The sequence below is a fragment of the Manis pentadactyla genome, chromosome 12, assembly GCF_030020395.1.
Source record: "Manis pentadactyla isolate mManPen7 chromosome 12, mManPen7.hap1, whole genome shotgun sequence".
NCBI lineage: Eukaryota > Metazoa > Chordata > Mammalia > Pholidota > Manidae > Manis > Manis pentadactyla.
The window spans coordinates 14,027,832-14,049,957 of NC_080030.1; positions in this window are offsets into that span (position 1 = coordinate 14,027,832).

Sequence of the window (22,126 nt, forward strand, 5' to 3'; positions counted from 1 at the left end):
TTGGGAAGTGAGATTTCCCCTGCTTTATTCTTCCTTCTGAGGATTGCTTTGGCTAGTCTGGGTCTTTTGTGGTTCCATATGAATTTTTGAACTATTTGTTCCAGTTCATTGAAGAATGCTGTTGGTATGTGGTAGGGATTGCTTTGAATCTGTAGATTGCTTTAGGCAGGATGGCCATTTTGACAATATTAATCCTTCCTAGCCAAGAGCATGGGATGAGTTTACATTTATTAGTGTCCTCTTTAATTTCTGTTTAGAGGGTCTTATAGTTTTCAGGGTACAGGCCTTTCACTTCATTTATTAGGTTGATTCCTAGGCATTTTATTCTTTTTGATGTAACTGTGAATGGAATTGTTTTCCTAATTACTCTTTTTGCTAGTTTATCATTAGTGTACAGGAATGCAACAGATTTCTGTGTATTCATTTTGTATCCTGCAACTTTGCTGAATTCAGAGATTAGTTCTAGTAGTTTTGGAGTGGATTCTTTATGGCTTTTTATGTACAATATCATGTCATCTGCAAATAGTGACAGTTTGACTTCTTCTTTACCAATCTGGATGCCTTGTATTTCTCTGTTTTGTCTGATTGCCATGGTGAGAACCTTCAGTAGTATGTTGAATAAAAGCGGTTAGAGTGGGCATCCTTGTCTTGTTCCCGATCTTAGAGGAAATGCTTTCAGCTTCTCTCTGTTAAGTATGACGTTTGCTGTGGGTTTGTCGTAAATGGCCCTTATTATGTTGAGGTACTTGCCCTCTATACCCATTTTGTTGAGAGTTTTTATCACGAATGGATGTTGAATTTTGTTGAATAAGTTTTCAGTGTCTGTGGAGATGATGATGTGGTTTTTGTCCTCCTTTTTGCTGATGCGGTGGATGATGTTGATGGATTTTCAAATGTTGTACCATCCTTGCATCCCTGGAATAAATCCTACTTGATGATGATGGATGATCTTTCTGATGTATTTTTGAAGTCAGTTTGTTAATATTTTGTTGAGTGTTTTTGCATCTATGTTCATCAGGGATATTGGTCTGTAATTTTCTTTTTTTATTGTGTCTTTGCCTGGTTTTTGGTATTAGGGTGATTCAGGTCTCATAGAATGAGTTTGGAAGTATTCCTTCCTCTTCTACTTTTTGGAAAAGTTTGAGGAGGATGGCTATTAGATCTTCACTAAATGTTTGATAAAATTCAGCGTTGAAGCCATCTGGTTCAGGTGTTTTGTTCTTAGGTAGTTTTTTGATTACCAGTTCAATTTCATTGCTAGTAATTGGTCTGTTTGGATTTTCTGTTCTGCCTGGGTTAGCCTTGGAAGATTGTAGTTTTCAAGAAAGTTGTCCATTTCTTCTAGGTTATCCAGTTTGTTAGCAGGTAATTTTTCATAGTATTCTCTAATAATTCTTTGTATTTCTGTGGTGTCCACAGTGATTTTTCCTTTCTGACTTCGGATTCTGTTTATGTGTGGAGACTCTTTTTTTCTTGAATAGTCTGGTGAGGGGTTTATCTATTTTGTTTATTTTCTCAAAGAACCAGCTCCTGTTTTCACTGATTCTTTGTATTGTTTTATTCTTCTCGATTTTACTTATTTCTGCTCTAATCTTTATTATGTTCCTCCTCCTGCTGACTTTGGGCCTCATTTGTTCTTCTTTTTCTAGTTTCGTTAATTTTGAGTTTAGAGTGCATATATGGGATTGTCCTTGTTTCCTGAGGTAGGCCTGTATTGCAATATACTTCCCTCTCAGCACCGCCTTGTCTGAGTCCCACAGATTTTGCATCACTGAATAATTGTTGTCATTTGTCTCCATCTATCGCTTGATCTCTGTTTTTATTTGGTCATTGATCCGTTCGTTATTTAAGAGCATGTTGTTAAGCCTCCATGTGATGGTGTACTTTTTCGTTTTACTTGCGTCATTTATTTCTAGTTTCATACCCTTGTGGTGTGAGAAGCTGCATCATTTTGGGGGCTCACCCGGGATAACTTCGGAGGTGAGTATCAGCATCCAAGCCTGCCTTTTCTTTCACTGTCCTTATAGAAGGAAGCCGTCTATGGCACACAACATCGGGCGCTCGTCAGCCACTTAAATGGGACTAGCCCGGCTGCCGATCTCAAAGTCTCGAGTGACAGGTTCCCCTGCATCTCCCTCAGTGGATCCCCCGTCTCCCTTGGGAGCCTGGAATGTCACCTGAGTGGAGGCCAGGATTCCCCTTCCGAGGCATCTCCTTGGACGCCAGGGACTGAGGAAGGCCGTGGGCACCTGCGAGAGTCTAGGCTGAGGATGCGCTTCAGCGGCTTCTCAAAGACCCACGTGTCTGGAATCAGACCCTGACAGCCCGACTGGGTATCCGTGAGGAGTGTCTCTCTTTCTGTCTGTCTGTCTTCCAGCCTGCTTCTCCGGGCCGCCCCAGCCTCTGGGTGAGGCAAGGGTGCTCTTTACTTCCTTTACTCGCTCGATGTGTGCCTCTAACTCCGTCAGTGCCACGGACCCCGATGCTCAGCAACGCAAGGTAGGAGATCCACGCTTCACTCTTATTCCTGACTGAATGCTGTACTTTTTAAATTTATATTTTGATATCGTTTATGTACAATTACTTTAACAACATTATAGTTACTATACTCCCCCTATTATCAAGTCCCCGCCACATATCCCATTACAGTCACTGTCCTTCAGCATAGTAAAATGGTATAGAATCTTTACTTGTCTTTTCTGTACATACTGCTTTTCCCATGTCCTCCCCTGCCCACTACATTATGTGTGGTAATCATAATGCTCCATTTTCCCCCTTATCCTCCCTCCCCACCCGTCCTCCACAGTCCCTTTCCCTTTGGTAACTGTTAGTCCATTCTTGGGTTTTGTGAGTCTGCTGCTGTTTTGTTCCTTCAGTTTTTGCTCTGTTCTTATACTCCACAGATGAATGAAATCATTTGATACTTGTCTTTCTCTTCCTGGCTTATTTCACTGAGCATAATACCCTCCAGCCCCATCCATGTTGTTGCAAATGGTAGGATTTGTTTTCTCCAAACTCTGCACCTGTGTTATGTTTCATTTCCAAAGCTATAATACAGAGTTTCCTCTACTTGAAATTTATTTTCCATCTTCGTTGTCCTGTTCCCTGTCTTCTTAGTAAAGCCTGCTCATCTTTTGCCCGTGGGCATCTCCTGGTCTGGAATGTCTTCTCCTCCTTCCAGATCTTAATAAGCTTCAATGTGCAGCCCCCCAGGTCACTCGGACCTGAAGTGGTGCCCCTCAATGTCCATAATGCCGGCCGGATCATTTTCTTCAAATTTCCTCGGAGGTTATATATTTTATTAGAGATTAATGTGTTTTCTTTAAAAATAGGTTATAAATTCCTCGAGACAGGAACTTTCTTTCTTATCCCCATAAAGGACAGCACAGGAGACACTTTGTACATAATTGTGCTTGTGTTGATTTTAGAGAAAAAGGAAAAAGAATAAAATGAAGTGACCAGTATGTGGCAGGGACTTCGTATAATTATCCCAAGTGCAGTAAAAAGTAAAATAGTTTTTTTTCTGTTGGTTATAATAGCTTTAGAGAAGAAATATATCTTCCTTAATCTCCATGTCCCAATTTGGAAAATGGAGCTTGGCCATATATTTTGTCCACTAGGTTTGACATAAAAAACCTGATGAATGGTTGTAAGCTGCTCGGAAACATTAAATGCAAGGGGAATACTAATTAAAAGGACTATCAATACCGAGTTCAGCTTTAAAATTCTTTCATCTACTAAAACTTTTTCTTGGCAGGGCCCACAAGATCTGGAATTTTTTTTTTTAAAGGAGCAATAGCTCTGTTTATTGATTATTCCATGCTAGATAATTCATACACAACATCTTAGACTCATAGCCACCTAGTCAACCCAGTATCCCCTTTCTCACAAGTAGAGAAATTGAGGTTTAGAGGGATTAAATAGTTCAAGGTCATTCAGTGTGTTGGGGCAGAGCTAGGATTCAAATCCAGGTCTGTCCCGCTCCCAAACCATGCTCTGTCCACTCTCCCATAAGGCAGCCTCAGCCTGGGTTAGGGTAGAAGGAGTGGGCATCGGGACGATGCGGAGGGTGGAGGAAACTTGGGGGAGGCCTGGGCAGGGGCACAGAGGCATCAGAGGCCAGGTGCCCTGTTTCTAGGACAGCGATCCGCTTCACTTGTGTAGGGACAGTCTGGACCCTCAGCCCTGGGATCCTGGGTCTCCCTGGTAATGGGCTCACCCAGATCTTTGGATGTGTTTCCCCTGGAAAAGGCACAGCGAGGGCAGTGCCCCTCCTTTCTCTCTGAGAGGTGGACCAGCTGCCTCCTAGGCTTCCTCTCCCCACTGACTGCTCACTCTCTCCACTCAAGCTGCAAGATCCGGAATGTTTAAAAAATAGTTCTTCTATATGTATTGATTGAACTTATTAAGATGCTTTATACCATAGCCATTGGCTTATGAGAAGACATCCAGCTACGTCAAAAGTAAATCTCAAAAGATAATCAGATAAATGAAAACAGGACAAAGCAGAGATTGCACAGCATTTGCAAACTGCATTTTTATTTGTTTTTATGCAGAGAAAAGAAAAAGAACAAAGGGTTGAAAGCCTTCCAGGGAAGTAAATGCCACAATTTAGTAGAGAAAACACATTTTAACTTGAGAACTTCCTGCACTGAGAGTGACAGAGGGAAAAGCAACTTGGCCTATTGACTCCTTAGCGTCTCAGTGCCTCTGAGGCTGTTAAGGGGACTAGACTGTCAGTTTCAGCCCATGGTCAAATGGAGGAGAAAAGTATGAAGACAGAAGTGTCCCATTCCCATACTGATTGTAAATCAGCCTCTCTTTTTTCTTCTTAAATATCCTATTGCCACTACGCGGATGGACAGTGACTATAATGGGGTATGTGGTGGGGACTTGATAATGGGGGGAGTCTAGTAACCATAATGTTGCTCATGTAATTGTACATTAATGATACCAAAAATATATATATGTGTGTGTGTGTGTGTATCCTATTGCCAATTAACCTGTCTCCTGTTGGTCAGAAGCCAGGTTATAAATTTGCATCTACAAATAAGATGGGATTGTTGTGTTCTTTGCAACTGTAAACTGGAATGGTGGCTGAAAAAAGAAAGGAAAAAGTAAATTGGAGGTTTCTTAGGAAGAGGTGCAGTAGCTAAGGAGTATCTATATGAAATGGGATACATGATACATTATAGACCATAGGCAAGACAGCTGGTAAGGAAAAAAATTATACCTAAAGTAGTTGCACAGGATCCAGGTACCAAGGAATAAATGCCGTCCTCGTAGCCCAGGGAGATGTCTAGGAAGGAGCGATAAGGGCATATTAGTTCTTGATATGCATGGAGGTTACCTGGGTGGAACTCCCAGAAAATGACTGAGAGAATGGCCAAGATAAAGCAAAAAAGCCTGAACAGAGAAGCTAAGAATCAGGCTTTCACTTGGACAAAAATAAAACTCAGAGACGGCAAGTAATGATTCTATAGCCTCTTACTATGCTGATGGACAGTGACTGTAATGGGGTATGTGGGGGGAGGGGTTTGATAATGGGGAGTCTAGTAACCATAATGTTCAAGTAATTGTACAGTAATGATATCAATATAAAATAAAACTCATAGAAATAAATGAAAGAACATGAAATAAATTCCCCAGTAGTAATTCTGCAAATAGAAGATCTGGATCAGGAAAGCAGATGTGGGGTTAAGGTAAGGTGGGGTCAGGTATGTCTCAGAGCTGTATTGATGGCAGGGTAGGGGAAGGCACCAGAATCCCCAGTAAGTTAGACCCTGGGAAGCCTGACTTCAAGGGAAAGCATGAGTGGTGGACAAGACAGCTCATGAGGACCAGAAACCTAAAGATGGGAAAGTGCTAATGCGGCAGGCAAGAAGCGAAAGGGGGAGAGCCCGATGGAGCAGCTGGGATCAGGGATGTGGGCCAAAGGACCTGTCAATGGCCAGCGTGAGCTGGAAGACCAGGGGCAGATTCGGAGCCAAGTTTTTCCTTTAGACCCCAACTTTAAAGTTCCACCTGGGAGGCCCAGTGCCTTTGGGTGATGTTCCTAAAATGTCAGTGTCAGAAAGGATTTCCGAGACCGTCAGCAAAGTCCCTCCAGATGCACCAGGCCCTCGGCAATATTTCCCATAAGGAAAATGGGAACATTTAACGGAGCAGGGAAGAGGGGAGAGAAGTGGAGATTTCTGACTGACTTTATAAATGCCTGACTAGTGAGCTAGGCTATAATATAGTGACATTACAAAATAAGACTCCAAGTCATCTGTAATTTATCTTTTTATTTTGTATCCAAAGAACTCCATAGCTATATTCAATAACTTTTTGCACTGTAACAATCTTCACTGTTCATGTAGTGTTCAGACATTCCATCCGGGGGGTGGGGAGTGGGGCGGGAATTGCTGTATAAGTAGAAAGGAAATACTGCTTGCTCAAAGTCATGGTCCTTATAGGGAGACAGCTCTTCCCTGTGGGTGCTGGTGATGGAGATTTACAAGCCCTTCTATTTGAAGAAATCCTGTTGATTTGTCACACATTCCAACTTTAACTTTTATTTTAAAAAATAAGTTAGTGGATGAAAGATAGATAATTGAAAAAAACCTCAAAACCCTAGTTTTTGACACATGCAAGTACTCTTTTAAGACCATCTAACTCACACTCATAACTCACATAATGTAGGGGATGATCAATGATCATGAGATAAATTCCCATAAGACTTCTTTAAACAGTAAATTCCTTTGCTGTGTGTGGTCCACACATCAATTTATACAGAACTATTTCAGGTAATACAGTCAGTCTCCAGTTTATGAGAAAATACTATGTTTCACAAGTTGATTTTACGTGAATGGAGTCCAAAAGCAAGTGTCCCAAAGAGTAAGTGCTGAATGGGTTAAAGCCTCGGATCAGCGCACAAAAAACTTATTGCAGTAATTAATCTATGAGGCAAGCTTGCTTTATCCCTTTTTAGAAAAAAAGTCAGTGTAAAGCTATGAACCTGCTGTCTTAGTAAATTCACTTGCTATGATACATATGCACACAAAACCTGGCTCACACTTTGAAGGGGGGTGGGAACCCACTCGAATGTCCCCTAATTGAGGAACCCGAAAGTAGAGAATAAAATGGTAACCATATAAAACAAAATTCTTTAGGAGAAGACATACTGTATTTTGGTTTGATATGCTTAATAGGAGAGAGGACTCTCCATCCTTCATGTGGCTAAGAGTGAGCACCAGGGATTTCCCTTAATTCTAAAAATTAAGTAGCCTCTGAGGTGTGGCAGAACCTTTTTTTTCACCCCGAATGTTGGTTCCAAAAAGGTCCAGCCTGCTTTGTAACCGAATGCCTCAATTGATTGCTTTTAAATCAGGGTTTCCCTTCCGTGTCCCCTGGGGAAGAACTTTCTGCGCTTTTCAGAACACATGAATAAATCTGTCAGTGACAGTGAGAAACCAGTGAGATATGAAGAGTCAGAATCTCTTCTCTTAGGTTCTGTGAAAGGGGGAAAAATGCAGAGAAACGATGACACTGCGCACGCAAAGGTTTGAAGTTAAGACCCAAGTGAGGCTGGCATTTTGGAGATTTCTTCCAACTGGCTCAGAGGTCTAGGCAGAAGCGATGTGTGACACCTAGAAGGACAGGGACACGGGATGGGTGGGGGCAGGGGACTTCATGAGCTTGCCGGCTCCAGGAGTGCAGGAGGAGGCAGGAACCTCCGTGCGTACACGTCCTGTATGCTTGACCTCCTCCTTCGGGCACTGACAGCCTTCTCCATGATGTCCCCTTCAGGGACTCCTCTCTCACTGAGTACAGAAAGGATGGGAAGAAAGAAAAAGGGGGAAATACCAAGGTGTGCCACAGAGGGAGAATTTGAGGGAGGAGTGAGTTCCTGTCTCTGTGGTCTGCCAGCTGACGTCATAGTTCAAGGTAGGCAGAGAAAGTATGGGAAATACGGGCTAGGGATATGCCAGCCAGGAGCTCCCGGAAGTTGTCTCATCAGTAGCAAACTCTCGCATACCGTTTTTTTCTGAGTCAAGAATTCTGATGAAAAGCTGTAAACTCACCTCACTTGCACCTGTATTCCCAGGCATCTGTGACATCACAGAGAGCCTGACGGCGGGAAAACTTCAGAGTCTACGGATACGCTAGGGAAGAAGGTGATAGTCGTGTTTTGTGTTGGGTACCAGGAGAAATCTACGTAAGCCCGATGGCCTGTTGGTGGTCTGGGAAGTAGGGTGGGAGGACTTAACAGTTTAGTTCTAGGGATCGAATAACCTCCTCCTGGGCTACTGAGCTTCCTCCTAAAACAACGAGGTGGGAAAACAACAACAACTGCGTTTCAGTCCCGGTGTTGGGACCAAGGCCTACTAAACATATGCTTTTGGGCAAACAGCAAGCAAGTGCTTCAGTGAAGCTCTGTTTCTCTCAAAGTCCTCTCATTCTCTCTTGGCGGCTTCATCTTTCGGATGAGGAAGATGGAAGTCTGCATACTTTAGAAAAATCAGCGAACGGTGGAGGCGTCAAGACTTGGGGTCCGCTAGCCAGCTCTGAACCCAGGGCCCTATCCCTGGACTATGAGGAAAGCCAGTGCAATTTTGCAGTCTTTCTTTCTCTCCCTCCCTCCCTCTGTCCCTCCCTCCCTGTCTTCCTTCCTTCTCCCCTCTGCAGGGTCTTCTTACCAGTTTCCATCCATTTTCTTATATAAAGCACTTTTGAATTCTAGCCATCTGTTAATATAAGGCAGTGAAAAATGTTGAAGTCACATGAAATTCCACTTGTTCTGCCAGTTAAAAATACAGATGCTTCCTGTTTTATGCTTTCCTTTCACTTTCTCTGAAGTTTAAACATGAAAATATGTTCAATGATAAAACCCAGCACTTACCCCCTTTCCTCAGGAAACATATTCCAAACAATGAAAGGTAAGGGATACTTTCCCAAGTCCAGCAGGGATACATAGATATTGGGGGAATCATATATAGAACCATAATTTCGTAGAACAGGAACATAATTATTCACAGCTATCACATTTTATAGATGAAGAAATTGAGATCGCAGGGCATTATTTGTACTTGTTCTCATATGTGCTATTCACAGACTTGCCAAAGTTCTCGTCAGCTTACATTTTCACGCAACAGAGTTGGGCCTCAATTTTGCCTCAATGTTTTTCGCTTTCAGAAAGGGCTCTTTTGGCTCCTGGGAGAGGCCAAATCACTGAACAGTGGGGCATTAGCTTAAAACCCAGTGATAGTGCTGAAGTGAAAAAAAACACAGGGCTGACAGTCAAGACACTTGGGTTCTAGTTATAACTCTATTACTAACCACCTGACAGACCTTGACAAAAATTCTACTCTTGGTCCATGAAGGCACTAGGTCAAAGGATCTCTAAATTTCCTTCCAGTTCTTTGAATCTTGATTGTTTTTCCTTCTCTTTTCTGCTGACTTAGAGTATATAACCTTGGCCAAGTTATTAACTGCCACAAATCTCAATTTTTCCAAGTGCAAAGGGAGAACACATTCCCCTATTTTCCTAGCAAATAGGTACCGAAAGATCTTACATTAAGTGGATTATCTTTAGAAATCACATTAGGTTTTTTGTATCTGTAGACATTTAACTTGTCCTTAGAGCTAGAATAGGACTATGGTCATGCCACTGGACAATGTCCTGGCTCTGGTTACATTATAAAACATGATGCAGCATGATTCCTACTCCTCTGTGCTTCTATCATGTCTTGTTGATAAGTTATTATAACCCTTAGATTACATTGTATGTCACAGGGCTCTGCTGGTCCGTGTCTGGTTCTATTCTGGTGTTTCTAAATGATTGCAATGATGAGCTCCTCCCTCATTTTACTAATGCAGGAGAGAAACTTTCTTCCTGTTTTTGTATTTCTCACTTCCACATCCAATGGTTCACCAAGTTCTTAATGGATTTTATCTCCGCCATGTCACTCAAATTCATTCACTTCTCCCTCTCCCACTGTGTCCTAGCCCAAGCCACAATGACCCCTCACATCAACCTGCCTATTCGACAGAGAAGTCAAAAAGATGATTTTCAATTGCAAATCTGACCGTGTTAGCCGCGCTACCTAAACCCCCGATGGCTTTCCATTGCTCTTCACGTAAAGACCGAAAATCCTCGCCAATCCCTACCCTGCAGGTGGTTCCTGGCCTTTCCTCTGTCCCCAGGTTCGTCGTCTCCCCTAACCTGCTGCCTTCCTTGGCTCCTCCCTGTCACCACCCTATGTTTGGAGACACAGGTTTTGCTGTTCCCTGTGGTTAGAATGCTCCAACTAGCAGTCATGTAATTCACTCTTACACTTTTGGGTTCTCATTAATGATCATGTGCTTAGAGAAGCCTTCTCTGACCTCCTAAGTCAATTCCCTCTATTATTTGTCCTCATTGCGCTTTTTCTTTTAATTTTGGTATCATTAATCTACAGTTACATGAGGAACATTATGTTTACTAGACTCCCCGCTTCCCCAAGTCCCCCCGCACACACCCCATTAGTCACTGTCCATCAGCGTAGGAAGATGCTGTAGAATCACTACTTGTCTTCTCTGTGTTGTACAGCCCTCCCCGTGTCCCCCCGACATTATACATGCTAATCGTAAGGCCCCCTTTCTTCTTCCCCCCCTTCTCCCTCCCTTCCCACCCATCCTCCCCACTCATGGCACTTTTTATCCTTGTTTTTATTGACTTATCATAGTTGTGATTTTATATATGCTCATTGAATTCTTTTTGGATAGCTTCTCCCCTGTTAGATTGTACATTCTATGTAGTACCATGTCTGTTTTTCTATCACTGTTGTAATTCCAGTGCCAGAACGGTATTTGACATGTAGTGGATACACACTAAAATGCTGAATAAATGAATTAATTAATTAATGAAAACTAAGAATAGAAGCTCCTGAGTTTAGAAGTTATATCCTCATTGTCTCACATTACAGGTTTGGAACCATAGAACATAATTAATAAAATAGTGTCTGAATAAAACTGAAAAGCAGTGAAGTGCCCACAGGGCTAGGAAGGTCAGAGAATTTTTTTTAAGTACTGAGATATGTAATTAATGTTTTTAAAGATCAACACTATTAAATATGAAAGAACTATTCATTGATATAGCCTCCAACTAAATGCCAATATACTATAAAAAGAAATACTCCAAATTATTTTCCAATATTATAGCTCCCTTTCTTTGTATATATAAAGAGAAATATCAAGACAAAGTACAAGGGCTAGAAATCCAAATAAGAGAGAGACCAGTAAAAACTAAGAGTCCCCGGGAAGCTCTCCCAAGAGGCCACACTTGAACTGTGCTTTGAAAAGTAATTACAGTTTGCACAGGAGATAGTGTGTGGCTTGTTTTTTAAGAGATTTGTTCATGTGATGATGATTCTCCATTTGAACTTCCCAACTGGCTCATTCAGGCTCTGTGGTCTGGGATGTCGGCATCTGTGGGCGGCATTAGCAGGACTCCCTTGCCCTCTGTCTTCAGGTTGCGTTTGTCCAGAGAGGCCCTGGTGAAGAGTTTGTAGGCTGGGGGGAGAGAGTCATAGGCATTCATTCCCGTGAGCTCTCTGCCTGACCACGGCTGGCCAGAGCTATTCCTCTTCTGACGGCCACGCTCCTGCCGGGTGCCTCGTCCTTCCAGCTTACAGTCCGCACTGGGCAACTACAGACCAGGGCTGGTAATGGGTTTTTTTATTCTCTGACCCCCAGAATACACTTCAACTCTCTTTATGTATCCATTATTGAGGTGTCATGTGTTTTCTGCCAAGAATGACAGAATCAGATACAAAAAGATAAAGAAACTTCTCTATCTTCAGAGAAAATAAGCCATGATTGATAATCCCCCACCTCTGCTCCCCTTCCTAGGGACACACATACAAACATTCCGTTTATTCCTGGCAAGACAGACTCAGGGAGGAAAGGAAACCGGAGGCGCTAGCCTGGCTGGAGGGCTTGGGAGCTCAGGGTGGGGGTGGAGAGCACAATTAGGGTGCAGGGGTAGGAACCCGGATGAGAGCTCTCTGTTGCATCCATCCTGATGGTCAGATCCACCCGAGCGCTAGAACGCTGGGCGCCTCCCCACTCCTGTGGCCCAGGAGCCTGCTGGGGGCCCTTGCTGCCTAGCCATGGTCCAGAGCGAGCCTCTGCTACTTCACCTGGCATCGGTTACACCTAGTGCGAGGAAAAGAATGCCAATGCACCCAGAAGCAAGCCTTCCTTGGGATGAACTTCCCAGTTGACTACGCAGTAGAATGCCAATGGATCACCACTTATTAGCATTGTCAGCAGCAGTAGCAAAAAACCAGTAGCTGAGTCAGAATAGTGTAGAACTATAAACTCTTAACTTCTAAAGTACACTAAGTAGTTAAAAAAAGAAATCAAGGTGTTCTGTGCAATTGGAAATAGGACTATTTCCTATAAAATTATTCCCAGTACTTTTTAAAATAGAGAAATGGTGGACAAAAATGGAGACTATGTAAGATAATTAGAATAATTGAATACATTACATAAATGCCCTTTGCCAAAAAGGTTTTATTATTACAATGGTTAGGAAGTCAGTTAATCTGAGTGAATTATTATAACAGTCCTAGTAATCATAATGGAATGAATCGCCCTATAATTATAATTCAAATATATGTATTTTAGAGGTCAACTCTTTCATGATATGTTGGGATGGAAGGTGGCCCTGGGAGAGCCAAGATTTTGGCTAACACATTAGATACTGAGTCAAGCTAGCATAATAGGAGAATTCATTTTCCCTACTGAGGTATTAAAAGTCCAAAGAAGTATTATGGGGCAGATAAAGAAACTGGCACAAGAAAAGAGCATGTTTCTTTCCCTGTGAGGCATTTTGTGGGAGCCAAGGTGGAAAAAGAGTAGAGTAATGAAGGGTGGTGTGGGAGAGAGAGTTCTGGAGGGAAAGCCTAGATCCCCACAGTAGCCGCTGTGCAGGCCGGGCCCCCTCTGTGGGAGGGCTCGGCCGATTTAAAGGGAATGAAGTGGACCGCCCAAGCATGCAGAGGAAGGATAATAAAAATAGCTCATATTTGGTGAGCCCTTGCTGTGTGCCTGCAACTGTGCAGAGTGTTTCCCAGAGATAATTCACATTCCTCCTCCTAACCACTCCTGAGACAAATCATTCTTCATTCTTCAGATGAGCATACTGAGGGTCCGGTGGTGTTAAGAAATATACTCAAGGTCACCCCGGTAGTCATTGTGTGGGGCTGGGATTTGAAGTCAACCTGACTCCAGAGCCATGTCCTTAACCAGGAAGTGAAATAAGATATATCTGCACATTCAGGACATCCGTATATGTATATACACAGTCAACTATTTGGAGGCAATGGGGCCCTAAGTCTAGGGTGGCGCTAATGCCAAAGTACTTATGGACATGTCCTTTATGAGCAAGAGATTTTAATCTTGCCACCTTTTGGTTGTGATTCAATTTCTTATGTACACATTCTTAAAAATGTATGAAAACTAGATTAAGACATGTAAGACATTTCATGGATTTTATAGACCATCTCTGTTTATGAACACTAGTACAGTTAGATGGATTCTTATCTTTCCTGTGAGTGGTGATTCCTAAAGCCTTTAAAAAAATGGTCAGTTCTACTATGGACTTGAAAACTTGTATCTTAGTATATTAATGCCTTTTGTCTTAAGGATGTTCACCTTGAAAATTGACATATTAGATAATGCCTACTCTGTAGATGGAGAAAGCGCGGCTGCAAGTGAAACAGCCTAAAATCCAGCCTAAGATAATTAAGCTCGCCCCTTGTTCCCCTGATCCAGATCACACTGCTGACGTCTTTAAGCATCCTCAGAAGGGAGTTGGTAGCATTCCAGGTCTTCAGTTTCTAACCATTAGCTAGACTTAGGAGAGTAAATGTAAATACTTTGCCTCATGAACCAGACTTTCTGGAGTTCTGGGTACTAATCTAGTTCCACTCCTGGTTTCCTCATCAAGCATTGCTTCCTTAGGAAGGGTTAAAACAATCACTACATTTCTAATCAAATAGTTGATATTGCCTTAAAAATGGTAAGCCATTAGATGAATTGTGATTACAAATTCTAAATGAGGAAACAATGAGAAATTGGAAAGTGTTTGGCAGAGGTTCCTGGAATCAATTAATTAAGGATGGAGAAAGGCCTGTAGAACAAGCTGGCAGTATTGCTGAAATGGGCCAAGAGCCTGTCCTCATATATATGTAGTAAAAGAGCCACTCATAAACCTAAAATTATAAAAATAAGTATAGGAGATATATAATGTTAGAGCATCCTCAGATGAAAAATGATCCTGTGTTTATATCAAAATAATGTGCAACCTAACTCATTTTATCTATGCATAGGCATTTCATTGGTATACTAACTGGTACGTGCAAACTTGAGAAAAAGAAGTTATTTTTATGATTTACTCAGGACATGCTGTTGTAAAAATAATAATAATAATAATGCCTGAATCTTAGTGTTTTAATATAACAAAAACTTGTATCTAGTTGGTTCAAGTTTTAGTAGTTTTTCTTGGTTGGGTTTCTCCTCCAAGAGGTGACTCAGGAATTTATTCTCCTCCTGTGCTGTAAAGGGAAGATGGTGCCTCCATCTTCAACACCTGGCTTCACGGTCATTCCTGCATTATGAAGCCAACATACTGTGGGCAGAATGAGGGTGTGAAAAAAGGCACATGTATGTATCCCCTCACACACACTCATTCTTAGTGCCTTGGTTTGTAAGTGGCACAGACCCGCTCACATTCCATTGGTCAAGATCAGCTACTTGGGCCCCCACCCACATCTAAGGAAGCTGGGAAATGTCGTTTGGTTTTTTGTCCAGGAAAAGGAAACAAATTTGGTACTCATTTAGTCAGTATCTATGATAGGATTGGTTCAAAAAGTGTACCAGTAAAGATAAAAATAATTCCATTTATTACATTCCACAAGATTAATTGATTAAAGTAAAATATATACACATACACTTCTCCCTTTGTATAGAGAAGCAAAGTGAAAAACCGTAATAAGCTAGTAATTTCAAAGCTTATAAGCATAAACTGCATGCACAGGTCTGTGATAAGAAAGAAATATTGGATTTCAGAAAATATTTTATCCATCATCATGGTATGCTGGCAACATAATCTATACCTGAAAATTGCCCAAATATCTGTACCGAAAGAGAGCATATCGGTCATCTCAGTTTTGTGAGAGTGTGTACAAATGTTTCACCATGGTTTCAGTTGTATTTCATGAGCATAGATATAAATTAAGCTAAAATACACAATGACAATACTGCAAAATTCACGGCAAAATCCTTGTTTTTTTCAGACTAAATATAAAGTGTGAAAAAATTCTAAGAACAAAATTATCCCAGGTAAATGAAATTTTTAAAAATTAATAAAACGGAAAACAAGAGTTGAACAGAGAGTATAATGAAAGGCCTCAGTTCCATGGGAAATATTTGCCAGTTGCTTCCATCTTCAGCAAAATTTGAGTTACCATGTGAACTCAAAACTCTTGTGTTATGACTAATCCTATAAGCTTTGTGAATTGGAGACTGGGTAGCAAATTCAGGGTGCAAAAAAATTGTAGGATTTACTCCTAAGTTCTTTTGAATTATAAATTTGAAAGAAAGCTGATGGCTGGACATTTGAGCTGTGTGTGATGACTGCCACCTGCTGGGGAAAATCTTTATTACATGGATATTAAACCTCACTCCCACCATGGGGTGAGGAGAAATGCAGTATAACCCAGCCACATCCCAGAGATAGTGAACATGATCTTTCCTTCAAAGTGGCTCTTGACCATCCCTCCCAACTTCCAAATGTGGCATGATTTAGGCTTGAAACTGCAAGGCAATGCTTATCCTATGAACAAAAGATTTATTTCTCCCCCAAAAGAAAAGCAAATGGGGAAAGACCTGGAGGGACAAATGGATCCACCATATTTATCCAATGGGTGGTTCAACTTGAAGGAAATAATGAGGCAGGAAGGGGACCCTTCTGGCAGGATGGTCCTCGGTCTTGGTTTTCCAGCCTGTGGACCCCAAAGGCGGGAACTTGTCCTTGTTCCTTGAGCGCCCTCCGCATGTACGCTCCCTCAGGCCTTCTTGGTAGATCTGAGAACACTGACTTCAGGAACAGAGAAGAGCTTCTAGCTCTCAAGAGCATTCTCTGCAGAAGAAAGTAGCAGAAATCCACAGGAATACAGTAGAATCCTTGAGCTGAGCATCAAATTATGGGCAGACTTGTTTCTAAGTGGTAGGGATGTTTTCTGTGGACATAGACCAAAAAAAAAAAACCCACATATAAGCATCTATGCTTAATAACTCCTTTCATCCTTGGCAAGAGAAGAAAGAAGTTGGAGGAAAGGCTTAGGAGCAAACATGGTTTGGGTTTTGTTTTCCTTTGCTTTGCTCACACCCCCTGCCCCAACCAGTAGTTTAGGGAGGAGAAGTCCAGAAATGTGATATTCTTTCGTCCCTAAGAATGGGGTCACAGTCCTTCATTGATGTCTGAGGTGTGTATCTACTCCATTTTAACTAATCTTCTCAGCCCTGGAAGAAAGCAGACATTACAAGCAAAGATGAGGACACTGGTGGGTCAGGAAAATAATTCATTTTAGGGTTCCTGACCCCTGAGTTCGGCTATTGCCTGATTGACGAAACTGAAGCAAAGAAAAATCAGGCAACACTGAGTTCCTGAGCTACTGGCTTCTGTATTTTCAGCGGCAATTGTGGTCTTCGTATGTGTGCCCTCGCACCTATACACACACCAATTCAATTTCTTATTTTTATTTTCTCCCTTTATCCACACCCCCCACCACAAACTAAACCTTTTATTCGTTCTTCATTCTATACGTTCTGTTGCCTTCATGTCTTCCTTCTCTTGATTCCCTATTCCCTATGCCCCTTTTTTTCTCTCCTCTCTTCAGCTGACCTATAATCATGTCCTCAGCTGTAAGCACCATGGAAAATGCTAATTTTATTTTCTCTGTTTAAAAAAAATATCGACCAAGGGAGAGGCCAACTATATCTGTCTTCAGTATCTATCTTTGAATTTGGTGGGCTTCCTGCCAAGGAAATTATCTTCTGAAATTCCCTGGATCTGGGCCGACTTTTTGCTGCTAACTGTTCCAGCCAGTGGGAGCAGATACCACAGGCCAGTGTTTCCCAGATAACTGGATTTTATGGAACAGTAAAACTCCAGAAGAAAAACACAGACTCATATAGATTGCCTTTCATTTAAACATTAACAGATAAAACGCTCTTTAAAAACTACTCCATTATCATCATTAGTACATTAAAAAGGAACACTTTAGGAAAGATAAGCTCAGCATAAGTTGAATAAATTTAGCCTATGAAAAATCCACCGCTCTACCTTTATTTTCCCATTTTACCAAAAACTGGATATGGATATCAACCAGCGCTGATACAACTTCGGGTCCTTAGGTCCAATAAAATTGTCCCTCTTCCCATGCAAATGATTAATGCCTTTGGGCTGATTGTTTTGCTTCTAAGGGGTTCTTATATCCTGATGCCTTTATGTTAAGGATTTCCAATTCATCCTTAAGAGTCTAAATGCTCCACAGGGCTGGGATATATTCTTCCTACAGTATAAATTGAGGCACTAAGAAATGAAATGAGTTTGACATACAGAGAAAAGCTAGTAAATGGGTCAACTTGATATGTCAGTCATATGAAATATATATGTCATTGTGGTAGAAATGGCAGGCATGGGGTAGGTAAGAGGTGGAAGGGAGGGGGTGTGTGAAACTTATTCTTGAGCAGATCGTAGGCCAATAAGAGACATGGGCCTGATTTAATATTAACAAGGCAGGCAGTAGTAAGTGCTGAATGGAGAAACCAGAAAATTACTATAGGAGAACAGAAAAAGGAGCACTTCATTTTACTAGAGAATCAAGGAAGAGATGGGGAAGTATTATGTGCAATTATGCATTCGTGTGATCACTTTGTAACTGTTTCCCTTCACAGCTACAAGATAAGTTCTGTGAGGGCAGCGTCTGTCAGATGTGCGAACCTCTGTATTTCAGTTCTTAGCACGGTACCTGGCATCTAGTACGTGACCCAGAATCTTTCCTGGATGACTAAATGAGTGCCTACAATGATGGGTGCCGGGAAAGATCCCAAGAAATTGATGTTTCATACATTGCCTTTAAAGCATCCGCAAGCAGGTAGGTTTTCAAACATTGCAGATGTGTTCAGTCCACTCATGGCTTGTGTACGAGCTCGCAGATGGTCACACCGGTGTGAAATAGAATAATTTCTTCCTCACTCAGCTTTTTCTCAGGCATGGGTTTTGAGGCCACATTTATCAAGACATCTACTTGGAAGTGAATGTCATGCCGTGAAGAATCATTATAGATAAAAGTTATAGGCACTTGGCAAGTAATGACTTACATTGGGCAGTTGCTTGCAAGGCTGATTTCTTTTTTTTTTTTCATTTTATTTGTTACACTCCTCATGTATGTACTGGTTAGGGAGGGTAAGAAGGTTTTGTTTGTTTGTTTGTTTAACCCAGTAATTATCTGCAGAGGTCCTTGGGCAAAGTGCTCAGCTCACACCTGCGAACAGAATCCCAGGTTAGACAGTGGCTGTGGCGGTGCTTGCACATCTCCAGATTGCAGTTTGCCAACTGAAATGTAGACATATGCAGAAATGGCCTCATTGCTCATTCCTTGTTTTTGTAATATTATCCTTAGCTCAACAAGTTCATATTTTTCCTTCTTTTCCTGGCAACACTGTTTCAGCAGTGAGTTATATTATCCGGTGCCATCAGAGGAAGCAAACTTATGTGTGTCCGCTTGGCAGGAATTGTCCACTTGCAGCAAATGTGTGACAAGCTGCATTTTTCTACCATTTTCACCATGAGTGATGAAGTCTCTGTAGTTTAAGGAGACAGCATGGGGTCCCCCTTGATGGCCACAATGCTGGGTCTAGTTGGGCCACCGTGGCTTCAGTACTGGTTGGGAATGAGCCTGTGAATAATCCTTGCCTATCAACAGTGGGAATGTAACCCCAGAGTTGATTGCCTCTATGTATATAGGTAATAGAGACTTAACTGGCATTCTGCAAACTGATGAAATAACCTGAAGAACAATTCATGAACTGCTTATAGAAGAATACCTTTACCATTCAAAATGGACATTAACCTATGAGTGCTTTCATTGCCAGGCACAAGTTTCCCTCTGTATTTTCCATTTAGATCTGTATGCAGCCCACGGGGAATGGCAAAGGCTGTATCTCAGAGGAAAGGGTGAAGCTTTTAACCTAAGGAGTTTAAACTTTTAAGTGTTTTCTGTTATTTTTTTAAAAATCAGGGGTGACACATAATGAGGAGCCAATAAATGAATTTAGATGGAAGTCAAATTGGTATAAATTCAAGTCCAAATCCAGCTAGGGAAAGCCAGATAGGCGCATGGACTTATGATAGCCTCTGCCCCCATCCCTTGACCCACTGAAAGAAGAAAATTTTTGTTAAGATGCCACACCATATGTCATAGCAATCAGGTTCTAGAAAAATGCCTTGCATGTAATAGGCACTCAGTGGTTGATGACTGTATAACCCATCTTTGGTGAAGCAGCTTTGTTTCATTTTTTTTGAGTGGGGGTGGGGAGTTCTTTCAGAAAAAAGGGAGGGGAGAAAAGATCTCTCTAAAAGTATTCAGTACCGGTTGATATTCTTCCCAGATCTACCTTTCTTCACAAAGATCTTTTCCCACAGGGATTTGTGGCAGTTGCCATCCATGATAGGTTTGGATATGATAAAATGTAGAAAATGGCCAAATAGGAGAATACATGCTTTAAGAAATAGAATTTAAAATAATCGCTGTCAGCAGCAGATCTTTGTAGGAAGCACATACTGGGAAAATATAAACCCAACCCTGGTAAATGGCATCCAGTACAAATCTGAGAAATGAACTGGAAGAGAAATCAGAATGTGTCTTCAGCAGCCCTTAAGATCAAACCACTAGCGATAAGCATGGATATTTGGAAAGATCTGTGCGGTTCTGTACCTTCTTTTTGAAACAGCTAAAATCAGTAGGGGACTGAAAAGGAAGTGGCTTTATTTTCTGTGAATAGCTGGTCCCTCCCTTTGGATATCCAACTCTCCAAACGTGCATTTTGATATATTTGGGGAGTTCTCTTTATCTAATAGTTCCATTTAGAGAAAAATACACCCCACCCTGCCTACATCTGGCATTGTTACATCGCTGATTTCTCATCATGCTGATGCATTCAGTAATTTCTCATGTGCCTCAACTGAGAGAACAATCGTGGCCAGTGATGAGCTGGAAACAAGGATGGCCAAGAAAAATGGAAACTTGTAATCGTGGACAAAGCAGATCTTAAGTGGAAAAATCAATCCCAGTGATCAATGAATGCTCCAGTTGAATGGCATAAGTTCAAGAAATCGAATGCAACAGAAATTTATTAAGCACCTACTATGTCGCAGGATACGTCACTGAGCAACATAGTGCTCTTTGTCCTCTGGGGGCTTTTGTTGAGAACATTGCATGTCTCATTGGACTGCAACCATCCCTGTAGAAACCTGGAGCTGGAATAATCATGAAGTGAGGGTCCTTTTGCTGGTTGAATTTAGCCTTCTGCTATGAATGCCAAGCGCCCAATTTTTATCTGCATTCTGACGGCTTCTTACAAAGGGAATGTATTTTGACCTTTAACCAGAACTTTAAATTCTTGGAAAGTGAAATGTTTTAAAACATGAAATCCATGAAAAGAATTATAAAATCAAATGGTCCTTTTTAGAGGAATAGGAAAACTGGCTTGCCACTTCCCTCATATTTCAGCTCAGATATTTTTTTCAGCAAGCTTTTTTTTTCTTTTTTCTTTTTTATTAAGGTATTATTGATATACACTCTTATGAAGGTTTCACATGAGAAAACAATGTGGTTACTACATTTACCCATATTATCAAGTCCCCACCCATACCCCAATGCGGTCACTTTCCATCACTGTAGTAAGACAGCAGGATTTTCTTGACCACCCAACCCCTCCCTCCTTCTGGCACTCCCCAGCCTCCCTTATCTCTCTGTCTGGCTTATACCATCTGACACATTATAAATGTCCTATTTCTTTGCTTATTGTCTATCTCTTCACTCTGGAATATACACCCCATCACCACAGGGACTTTTCCCAGTTGTCCCCAAGGTGGTGTGTTAGAGAGCTCCCATCTAAGGCTGAGAGGAATAGCCCTTACTGGATCTGGAATCGCTGGCACTTTCCTGCCATTATCCCTATCACTACCGAGTTTAAGATTCCCTGTGCTAGTGTCATTGTCACAGATGTCTTTAGGTTTCTAAGACAGTAAGCAAGATGTTACAGTTGATTAAAACATTGCATATTCCCCCGTAAGGGAGCATCTCAGATTGATATGGAAACTTGATAGACTCAGTCTCCAAGTCACAAAACCAACTGATGTGCAACTGTTACAAGATACTCTGCTTTCTCTGCTAAATGTGTGGTTGGGTGGTCTCTTCTCCAGGTACTAAGTCATGGTGCAATTGGTTTTCATAAAACTGATTCTTTAATTCTACTTCTGCAACCATTAGTGAAGGAATTTTGAAAGTTTGTGGTGAGGAAACATTTAGGCATTTGAGATTTGTAAGAGTGAACGTAACAATTTGAGAGCAGGGTCCGACTGGACAAAAGAAAAGATGTTCTCATGTTAATAACAATTTGTCAGGGATTCACTAGGGCCAAGACTTCTGGGACTGAGTTGCTGGGAAGATGATGATTTTGTGATGAGTCTCCTGGTGGTAATTAGTGGGAATTCACCTCCCTAGACTTAGGTGGGGAAGATAAGGGGGAACCCCTGGTCAAAAAGTGAAATAGAAGGCTATATATAGTCTTACCACTGGAGGTGAAATATGTACGCAGTTGGCAGAGCAGAGAGTTTGCATTTTCTGGAAGCTTGTCCGGTCCTCTGTCTAGTCTAGTAAGAGGAGAAATAGTCAGAGAGTCTCAGCAGGTGAAATATCAGCCGTCAAGCCCAGGTGTCCGTCCGTACTCCTGCTTCTGGCTGCCCAGGTGAAGACTGACTTTCTGATGCCAATTGGGATTAGTCCTGGCTCTACAAAAGCTGGCA